The sequence below is a fragment of the Rutidosis leptorrhynchoides genome, chromosome 4 (genome assembly GCF_046630445.1).
Source record: "Rutidosis leptorrhynchoides isolate AG116_Rl617_1_P2 chromosome 4, CSIRO_AGI_Rlap_v1, whole genome shotgun sequence".
Lineage (NCBI taxonomy): Eukaryota > Viridiplantae > Streptophyta > Magnoliopsida > Asterales > Asteraceae > Rutidosis > Rutidosis leptorrhynchoides.
In genome coordinates, this window is record NC_092336.1 from 258,659,060 (window position 1) to 258,670,545 (window position 11,486).

Sequence of the window (11,486 nt, forward strand, 5' to 3'; positions counted from 1 at the left end):
CAATATTTCTTAACATCTCAGTGTATCACGCAAGTGACTGATTATGATTATGTTTCGAATTCTTTTCTATCAATTGTATGGTAAAATCTAAGGGTTTGTAGACAAATTACAATCTCTAATGGTTCTCAGTCATTCTTAAATATTTATAAGCTTAGTTTGTATTGTATTGCATTAAATTTTCATTTATGATTCAAACCAACCCTTACGATCTACCCAATAAATCCCTTGGTTATCCACCATGTACCTTACGCATACTGTTTCCTAGAATGTACTTCTCATATAAAGTTTTCATTATGTACTACTCCTATAGTGGTTCCATAGATTCTAACCTTGACCATGCTTAAGTGGTCGTATAGTACATCGACACTGTACTCCAATGTTGTAACAGAATTTTCTCAAGTCTTATACTCTTGACCAATGTCTTGATCTGGTCCTACGAGAATTCTCCATATACTTTATAGTATTCCCGATGGGTTCATACCATGACCAATGTATAAACACAGATAATTAATTACCTTCACAATTGTCGACTTTATGAAAAGTTTTTAATCACGTTTATTGGTGGCAGAACGAAATGAGGTTTAAAATCATAGAAGAAAAGTGAATACGAAACGATAATCATCCCTAACTAACATTATCAGATCAATAATCAAGTAAATACTCACACATCACGGCAATAAGGATTTCTAATATTAATAAACCACTGATGTGTAAAATCTAGTATATAAATTATCTCTCAAAAATACCGGTTAAAAGGACTATTACACACTCACGGGTAGTGTACCCGATCGTGTAGCAGTATATATTTTAGGTAGATCCGAATTTCGTTCCAAGGATAGTATAACGCAAATTTCAATTGTCAACTAATAAAAATAAACTAAAGATAAACAAAAAATCAGAAAATACGAAATAGTTTGGTTGTGGCTATTTAATGATTAGCCAAATCAAGAGTAGATCAAAAGTAAAAGACAATATTTTTGATTTTTTAAAGTTTAATGTGCTAACATTTAACAAAGTAATAAAGATAGATTTGTATACAATTCAAATAAGAATGTTCATCTAGACCTTTTACCCTCGGTATTGGATGTTTGTGTTATTTAGACCAATTATCTCATCTATGTATGCAAATTTACCAAACGGGTCAGAGTTCTCCTAATGACCACTCAAACTCTAATTACACAGTATTCGATTAATTAACTAACTTAGTAATTTGATTAACAATTGTGTTCACGTTCGCTTGCACAATTCATTCCTATTCAATCTACGTGTCTTTACCCAATTTACCCCCTTAGTCCGGTTTAGAAAACAACCAATTAAGACAAATCGATTGTAAATTAAAGTGTTAAATTAACCTAGAGTTCTCTTGATCAAACAAACGCAATAATCAATTGAGTTTAAACATTTAAACATGAACAAATATGGATCTTTTAATCAAAACCAAATTAACATGCATAAAATCCAACACCTTGGTTATTAGTCTAGACAAGCATTAAAAGCTTAGCCAAAAATCATAGCTAAGTTAAAAATCACAAATAGCTTAATAAGAGAATTCATTGTTTTTGACAAAAGAATTAACCAAGTAACAATTGCAATCTTGAAAGATGAACGGATCGAAGCTTGTTTCCGGAATGATACTACCTTTTAGATAACCGTGGGATTCCCCAAACATCACTAAAATTCGACTTGGTGCTGCTGCAATTCATCCAGGAAAATAATAATGTAAAATAAGGTATAATTTGACCTTTAAATACCACACGATTATGTTCTGGGCCGCATATAGGCGCACCGTAGCATAGAAGCCCGCGTCGCGGCTTATAACTGTAGCTGAAGCAAACTTTCTTGAAAAACTTCTGTAACTGAAAATAACCAGGCGCGCCACAACCTGTTTTGCCGCGCCGCGGCTTAACACTATCACTGAAGCTCCTTCTTTCGAAATTCCCTGAAATCAAATAACGCTAAAGGGTGCGTCGCGGCCTAATGTTGCGCGCCGCGGTCTAACATTGTCGCTGAAGCTAAACTAGGAGATTACCATTTCTTCAATCATTTTAATCCAAATTCGAACCAAACTTCAGCCATGCTCAAAATTATAAACCAAGAGGCCTCTAAGATAACCATGATGAAAATAACACCTCATAAACTCCAAATATCGTAAATTTTATATTCTCGGCTCTTCAAACTCAAATCTTCAAAATAACATCAAAGTAATAGCTAAATCTCATCCAAAAGGACCAAAATGTAACCGATATCACCAAGATATACATCTATAAAATATGTGATATCAAACCACCCCATACTAGAGGCTTGCTTGTCCTCAAGCAAATCCGACTCGAAATAAATCTCAACAATATGATAACGTCTTCAAAAATGTATGTAGAACCACAAAAAAATCAAATAATAGACTCTAGCATGGGCGCGATTTCGGAAATATTAACATCATGGCTTCCACTTATAAACTCTAACACCATCTTTCCACCCCAAATAATAGAACGAACATGGTAGCATTAAATCACGAACTATCATACCCAAAATAATTAGGTGAAAGAAACTTGAACCTTAAATGTAATCTTCAAAGCAACTTGAGAAAATAAGTGGAAGCCTAGAGCTGAGAATGCACGGGCTACCCCGCGATTGGTCAAGCCAATACCTCCCACAAGTACCTAACATCGCGAGATGTCGGTAAGAAAATAATGTGCTTAGGAGGATACACATTACGTCCAGATATCATCGATAATTATGAGGTGATCATCTAATATGTTAAAAATCATAAAGATTGAGGTTCATCAGTCTTAAAAGCTGATATCTTACCTTTCCGGAGGTTATCCAACTGCGGATCTGATCAATCACTGACATTTTGTGTATCACGGTGCACTCCCCATTTGATGAGACAGATCTCCCTCATCGAGATAAGTCTGACTACCAGTATCCCTGTTTGATGTTAAGGCCTGGTAGATTTCCAGTCAATTATAGTAATGATTTTTCAAGATTTTTCATCACTCTACAACTGGTCCGGACTACATCTTAAGAAATAAATCAGCAAGTGTGTCGTTTGGAAGACTTGAATTCCTTGAGGATGGAATGGATACATCCTATGGGTTATAAAAAGTGATCGGACACAACATTGTACTTGTTAGGAGAAACAATGAGGATCACCCTATTTAAGTTTTTCGATCTAGCGCATGGCTCGATTTTGACCATGCGATCCAATCACCGTTCATACAGTTGACAACCGCCTTAGTGCAGATGACCTACGATTGAATTTCGAAGAACTCGTAGGATTTCACATTCAATGCTAATGAAGTGTTTTGGCTTAAAGCTAGTGTCACCCACAGTTTTCCTGAGATTTGGAAAACGACACGAAACAAGTATAATTTCCGAGCCAACTAAAACCGGTGTCGGAGTAGGGCGGAAAGAATACATGAAATGTCATTTTGTACTCGTCAATTCATGGGTAACAGCTTTCCAATCTTCATAGCATAAGGTTTTGGTCGAATTTTTGGTTGTTTTCTACTTTTTTTTCTTTTTTACTAACTTTTTCTATTTTTTTTTCCTAAAGTTTTCTATTTTTTTCGACCAAAACCTGTGAAACTTTTTCAAGACTTATATAATTCAAAACAAGCATAATGACAACTCATTTAACCACCAACCCGAGAACTTTTATATCCCCACCCCACACTTGAGATCATGTAATGCCCTCATTACATGAAATCAAAGAAAGATTAAAATCGAAAGGGTAATGTGAGAAAAAGATGTATCGAGTTTTAACCACGGATCACGGAATGCCAGTGACAGATGGCGCTGAACTGATTGCTAGCATAAGAACATCGTCCATTCCCGATCATCACACAAATATCATCAATCATGCAGTTTTGCTGAACTGAATGTCAGTCTTGGAAAATAGTTTCATCAACCAACCTAACCAAAAAGAAAAAGAAAAAAGAAACTACATAAATGGGACAAGGTGGCACCACCACGATAACTGAAACTCCTTGCCCCTAATAAGTTTATAGTACACAATCAAAGTAAATAATTATCCGAGAACATAACCAAATAAAGGAAATAATCTAAAACATGAAATACAACATGATCATCAGGCACTGATAACTCCTAAATTATACAATTTTTGATAACATTTTAAGGAGTTATCTTAGTACTTTAAGGTCATTTTAATCCTAAAACACACTAAAATAGGTAAAATGGGAAAAAAGGTAATTCTAATGATTTTATCAAAGTTATGTATCAAACATGATCAAAAACAGGAAAAATTGCAGAAAAGGCTATGAAGCTGCCGATGGAGTCAATGAAGCCGCCGGCTTGGGTTTGAATACGCCAGAATGTTCTAGAATTACTGTAGAATTGGATGAACTTGTTGACCAAGTAAAAAGCAGATGAAGCCGCCTGCTTCATCCTAAAGCCACCGGCCTAATGGACACAGTTTCTTAACTTGTCTACCAAGTTCAAGTAAAAATGGAAACAAAATTTGAAAGATTTGCCGGATCACAGAAGCCGCCAGCCTGCTATCAAAACCACCGGCTTAATTATGACGGTTACGCATTTTGTTCTTGCGGATCAAGTTAAACTTGCCGAAGTAGTCACCTACCCAAGGAAAGCCGCCGGCTTCCCAATGAAGCCGCCGGCTTGGCCCCTGTTTCTGAGTATTATAAATAGAGGGCTCCAGTCTCAGTTTTAGGTGTGCAATTCAGTACAACTCAATACAATTCAGTTTGGTTTCATTTTTCTTTTAGGGTTTTATCTAAAACCCTTAGATTAGATTTACTTTTTCATTGTAATCAAGAATCATTCAAGTTAATTATTCAAGTTCTTTTCATCTACCTTTTTAAGGTATGATTATATCTTTACTTTATTGTTTAGTCTATTTTATTAACTTTAATCATTTCTGTTCGTCTTCTGTTATGAACTAAACGTTCGTAGTGGTTACATGGACGAAAACTGAACTTCATCTGGGAATTAGATGAAGCCACCGGCTTCACCAATTCAAGTCGCCGGCTTGACTAGAACAAAGCCGCCGGCTTCGTGTGCTTTATTCGTATAGTTTCTGGTTCTTTTCCAGATATGTATGGTCAAGTTTCTGTAATGATATTTTGTGATGACCTGGAGATTTCTGACCAAATTTAAACTTTAAATTGATATGATCTCGACACGATAAACAAAGTTTGTAATATTGAGTCTCAAAACCTTTAGGACTATGTTCATGTATTCATTTACCCTTTGACTATTCCCGAAGATTCACGAACAGTTGCGTGTAAATAAATATGTAAATAAATATAAATATATATATATATATGTATATATATATATATGTATATATATATGTATATATATATGTATATATGTATATATATATACATGTATATATATATACATGTATATATATATATACATGTATATATATATATAAACATAAGTGTATATATAATAATTTTAAATTAATAACATACACTTTAATCAAATTGAAATTTAAAAAAAATGTAAAATAATAAACAGAATAATTAAGTTATTATTAAAAAGAATATATAAAAATATATATATAATATTATTATGAATCTATATAGATAAATATATATAAATGATTCTACTAATTATTATATTGTAACAGCTACAAAATATATAAACATTAAATATCCAATAGATGTATTTATATAACATATGATGTAATTATTATGTATTACAAAATTAATAAATTGTAATATTAATAAATAAAATGTAATTAAAAGTTTAATTCTAGTTGTTATATTACTATTATATACATTATTATCTAATATCAGTACTATTAAAATTATTGAAAATATTAATATGAAAACTTATGCATTTGATTTGTTATGTTATTATTATGATTTCTATTATTATAGTTATTATTATTAATATCATTATTATTATAATCAATAATATAATTATAATTTTAGTTGTTATGAATAATATTAGTATTATTATTAGATATTATTACTATCATTATTATTGAAGAATTATTAGTATTATTATTTTTATTAATTATTATTAATTATTATTAGTATTGTTATTATTAACATATTATTATATTTAATATATTTAATAATTTATAGTAATTAATTAATGTATATAGAAATAAAGAATCAGATCAGAACGCGTAATTTATGTCTTTATCTGTGTTATTTATTTTTTTATTTTTTTCTGTTAAATTTGCTTTGCTCGTGACTTGATGTCGACCCATACCATCAACATATACACGGAATCCCTCAATTGCTACAAATCATTCGAGTTAATATCATTTATCAATTATTAATTTCAATAGCTTTTATCTGTTAAAAAAAGAAGAAAACGAGTCCTGACTCTGTGCGATCATATTTTTACTCCAACTTTGATTTCGAATGATTTGGAAAAATCTAAAATTGCAGAAAGGTTAGAAATCTCTTATTTAAACTATCTGTGAAATCTCAGCTTCTAATTCCTTATATTGATTACGAATTCTGGAGTCAAAGTATTTTACAAAAAAAGTCAACTAAATCGTTCTTGAAGGAATTCGAGATTTTTGTTGCAAATCGATTGCAATTAAGGACACCAATAGTTTCTGGGAGTGGATTACAAATTTTTTCGTGTTGTAACATTTATCTAAAACAATCTATAAGGTGAAAACAATTTTTCTTTTTTTTCCTTCTTATCAGCGACGAGCAGAACTGGTACCTTTCTGTATTTATTTTTTTTCTTCTTTTCTCAAACTAATTAAACATAAATGAGTGTATAAATGATGACATTAAGTCTTAAACTGACTATATGATTCGCGGATTTGGATTTGAGTTAAGTTTGAATTGAGTTCATTGATGAGGAAGATGAATACCATGAGTTAGGAGTTAAAAGAAATTGGTTTTGGGTTTAATCAGAAAAGTAGAATTGGTGGAGTGGTGTTGTGTGTTTGCGGGTTAGCTAGAGGTTGGGGGTTCGAACCCGGGCGTAGGCAACTAATTTTTTTGAACTTTTTGAGAGGTAGTTTCCATTTATCAATTATTATTATTATTATTATTATTATTATTATTATTATTATTATTATTATTATTATTATTATTATTATTATTATTATTATTATTATTATTATTATTATTATTATTATTATTATTATTATTATTATTATTATTATTATTATTATTATTATTATTATTATTATTATTGTTATTATTATTGTTGTTGTTAATATTGTTAGTATTAAAATAACTACAATTGTTATTATCATTTTCCAACACAAGTAGTAAATATCATTATTATTATTATGATTAATTACAAAAATGAACATTATTATTATTATTGTTAAGATAAGCATTATTATAACCATCATACTACGATTTATTATTATTATCATTAAAAATTAATATTATCATCATATTTTCAATTGTTAGTAACATTACTATCATTATAACTATTATAAGTGTTATTATTAATATTACAATTATTATTATTAAAATGATTATTTTTATCAAAATGATTATTAATATTATTATGGTTAAGTTAATTATTAGTATTACTATAGTAAAGCAATTACATATTATTATCATGTAAATAGGTGTTATTATCATAACTAAAATTATTATCATTTTTACTAAAAATTGTTATTTTGATATCAATACAACTACATACTTATTATTATTATTATTATTATTATTATTATTATTATTATTATTATTATTATTATTATTATTATTATTATTATTATTATTATTATTATTATTATTATTATCATAACCTTAGTTACAATTATAATTATTATTATTATTGTTGTTATTACTAATATTATTATCAAGTTAAGTATTATTACTAAGTAAGATGATTATTAATATTATCATTATTGATATCAAAAACTATCTTTTTAAGTAAATAAATGTTTTGTACATAAAATATACTTATTACATATACTATAATTATATTAAAATTTCACATAACTATATCTATCAAACTTACTAATTTTATTTATATAAATACTTACAAATAACAAACTGTTGATTTTTAAATATAACATTAAACAAGAATGGATATATTAATATAACTATATAAACAATAACCATTTTGAATATAAACACAAATTAAATATATAATATATAAATTAAGATATAATAAATTGTTCGATTATGATTATGTGTGTTAATATATATATATATATATATATATATATATATATATATATATATATATATATATATATATATATATATATATATATATATATATATATATAAATGATATAGGTTCGTGAATCCGAGGCCAACCCTGCATTGTTCAATATAGTCATATGTATTTTTACTACAAAATACATTAGGTGAGTTTCATTTGCCTTTTTACCCTTTATATTTTTGGGCTGAGAATACATGCGAAATTTTTATAAATGCTTTACGAAATAGACACAAGTAATCGAAACTACATTATATGGTTGAATGATTGAAGCCGAATATGCCCCTTTTGCTTGTTAACCTAAGAATTAGTAAACCAGTCTACTAATTGACGCGAATTCTAAAGATAGATCTATTGGGCCTAACGAACCCCATCCAAAGTACCGGATGCTTTAGTACTTCGAATTCGTTTTTATCATGTCCGAAGGATTTCCCGGAATGATAGGGGATATTTTTATATGCATCTTGTTAATGTCGGTTACCAGGTGTTCAATCCATATGAATGATTTTTGTTTCTATGCATGGGACGTATATTTATGAGAACTGGAAATGAAATTCTTATGGTCTATTAAAATTATGAAATGATTATTTATGATAAACTAATGAACTCACCAACCTTTTGGTTGACACTTTAAAGCATGTTTATTCTCAGGTATCAAAGAAATCTTCCGATGTGCATTAGCTCATATTAGAGACATTACTTGGAGTCATTCATGACATATTTCAAAATACGTTGCATTCGAGTCGTTGAGTTCATCAAGATTATTATTAAGTCAATTATAGTTAGATATATTAAGAAATGGTATGCATGCCGTCAACTTTTGATGTAAAGCAAGTTTGTCTTTTAAAAACGAATGCAATGTTTGTAAAATGTATCATATAGAGGTCAAGTACCTCGCGATGCAATCAACTATTGTGAATCGTTTGTAATTGATATGGACTTCGTCCAGATGGATTAGGACGGGTCGCTTCATATTTGAACTGTTTTGAATCTGTTTTGTTTAAATCTACTTGTTTGCAATGCTTAATGATTAAATAACATGATTCTAGGATTGATTAGTACTTGATCTGAAGATCTATTATTCGATTCATGCTACTTATTTAGATCTAGTCCATCAAACTTGTCAAATTGAATTGCATGCAACTAGGTTAAAAAGCTTAATAGTGATAAACTTGTTTAATTGGAATTACGCTTATATAATAGAGTTTGATATAGTTAGGCTTAATCAAAGAACCTTCGTTGGGATTTGTTTAATTGATGATTGCATGAGAACTTAGTAGTAATTGACTTTCAGCTAGTAAATTGAGTTGATCTTCTTAGTGTTTAATAGCTTATATAATTTGTTAGTCTATTTGCATGTTGATCCTCATCACAAGATTGATATGTATCATGTAATTGAATTGAACATGAAGAATTGAGATGTTAGTCATGCACATCACATGTCTAACCTATGCTTTAAAGTCCTACTTGTTGAATGATATGCAACACTTAGCTTAAACTATTAAGGGATAATAGTTGGTCTATGATTATTATTCTGCTTTGTGTTAATATAAGTTATGAAACTTGCTTAATATGATTCCCGTATAAGTTAGTTATTAATTGCTTTTATTTTTATCTGTTTATTTTGAATCTTTAATTCCTTGTTTTAATTTAATGATTGTTTATCTTTAAAGCATCTCTTTCCTAAGAGATAAGAATCTATCCTATAAAAGACTTAAAAATCTATCTTTAATTCTTTAATAAGAATTAAATTATTTAAATAAAACAACTCTTATCCGCATCTATGCTCTCTTGGGATGATAACCTAAAATACTACATCTGATCGGGTTTTATTGCTCGTTAGGGTGTTAAAGTGTAATAATAAAGGTTTTATAAATTTAAAAGTTGAAAGATAAGTTAAGCACTACTGCACACACTTTTGACACATCAACCTTTTAGCGACTCTACCGGGGAGTGCGGTAAATACGAAAATTGGATATACTTTGGTTATTGATATTTCTTGAAAATGAGTGATCACTGTCTTCCTTTAGGGGAAGGTTGCTGGGGTTCCGATTTAAAGGCTCCTGCTCGAACCTAGACGCTAGCCGTGTATGTTTGATTATTCATTGTTATGCGATAAAAGTTGTTATTTAATATTTATATTATTAATTATGTCATTAATCATTATTATTATATTTTATCAATTTAAAATTTATTAATATACTAACATACTTCCTAAATATTAGAAAAAGATTTAGAATAAATTTAAAATTAAATTATATATATCCTTTTAAGTCTAAAACATTTTCTCTTAAATTTTTTTTTTTTATGATTTTAGATCACATGAATACCCGATCCAAGAAACCCGTCTTACAAGACATGTTATTAAATATTAATATATTTTTACACCTTCTAAGGATTCGAATATTATTAAGAAATTAAATTTCAATGAAGGAACTACTTCTAATGATGATTCATTATCTAGTCCACTGTCTAGTCCTGATTCTAATTTGGGATCTCTTTTTGGTTCAGAAATTGCAATGACTACTGATTCAATGGAAGGTTAATGAAAGCGGGTCGGGAAGGATTAGGTAACGCTATTACTCAGCCTGTTATAAAAGAAAACTTTGATATTAAAGGTCATATATTTCATTTGCTTAAGGATAACCAATTTAGGGGAACTGAAAAGGAAGATGCTAATGCTCACAGGAATTTTTAAGATATTTGTAATATGTTTAACATTAATAATGTGGAAAGCAATGACACCTATCTTCTTCTCTTTCCATGGTCACTAAAAGATGAAGCTAAAGAATGGTTAAACTCGTTACGTGAAGGAGATATTACTAGTTGGGATACTATGGTTGAAAATTTTCTAACTCGATTCTTTCCCGCATCAAAAATTGTCACCCTTCAAACTGAAATTGCTAATTTTTGTCAGAAAACTAATGAGTCTCTTTATTCTGCTTGGGTACGATTTAGTCAAATGCTTAGAGATTGTCCACAACATGGTTTGGATAAGTATAAAAAGGTAACTACTTTCTATAAAGGTTGTGATATTGCTAGAAGAAGATAGATTGATACATCTGCTGGAGGAAACATCATGAGTAAAACTGCCGAAGAAGCTGAAACATTAATCAATAAGTTGGCTACCCATTCTCGCGAATGGCATCAAGACTTAGACATTTCTCGTTCGGTAAAATCTGTTAGTTATGATTCGGAAGATATGGTTATAGCTATGAATGTGCAGTTGGGTAATCTGGGAAGGCAAGTTGAAAATCTTACCAAAGAAATGCATATGATTAAGGTTGGTTGTGAAAAATGCCAAGGTCCTCATGCTACTAAAGATTGTGTTGCTAGTC

General features: G+C 29.5%; 1 non-coding gene across 1 annotated transcript; it reads right to left on the reverse strand.

The window, feature by feature from the left end:
• Positions 1 to 11,032: 11,032 nt before the first annotated feature.
• Positions 11,033 to 11,139, reverse strand: LOC139845856 (small nucleolar RNA R71). Its single transcript, XR_011758611.1, has one exon. It is a non-coding gene; the product is annotated as a small nucleolar RNA R71 (small nucleolar RNA).
• Positions 11,140 to 11,486: the final 347 nt, after the last annotated feature.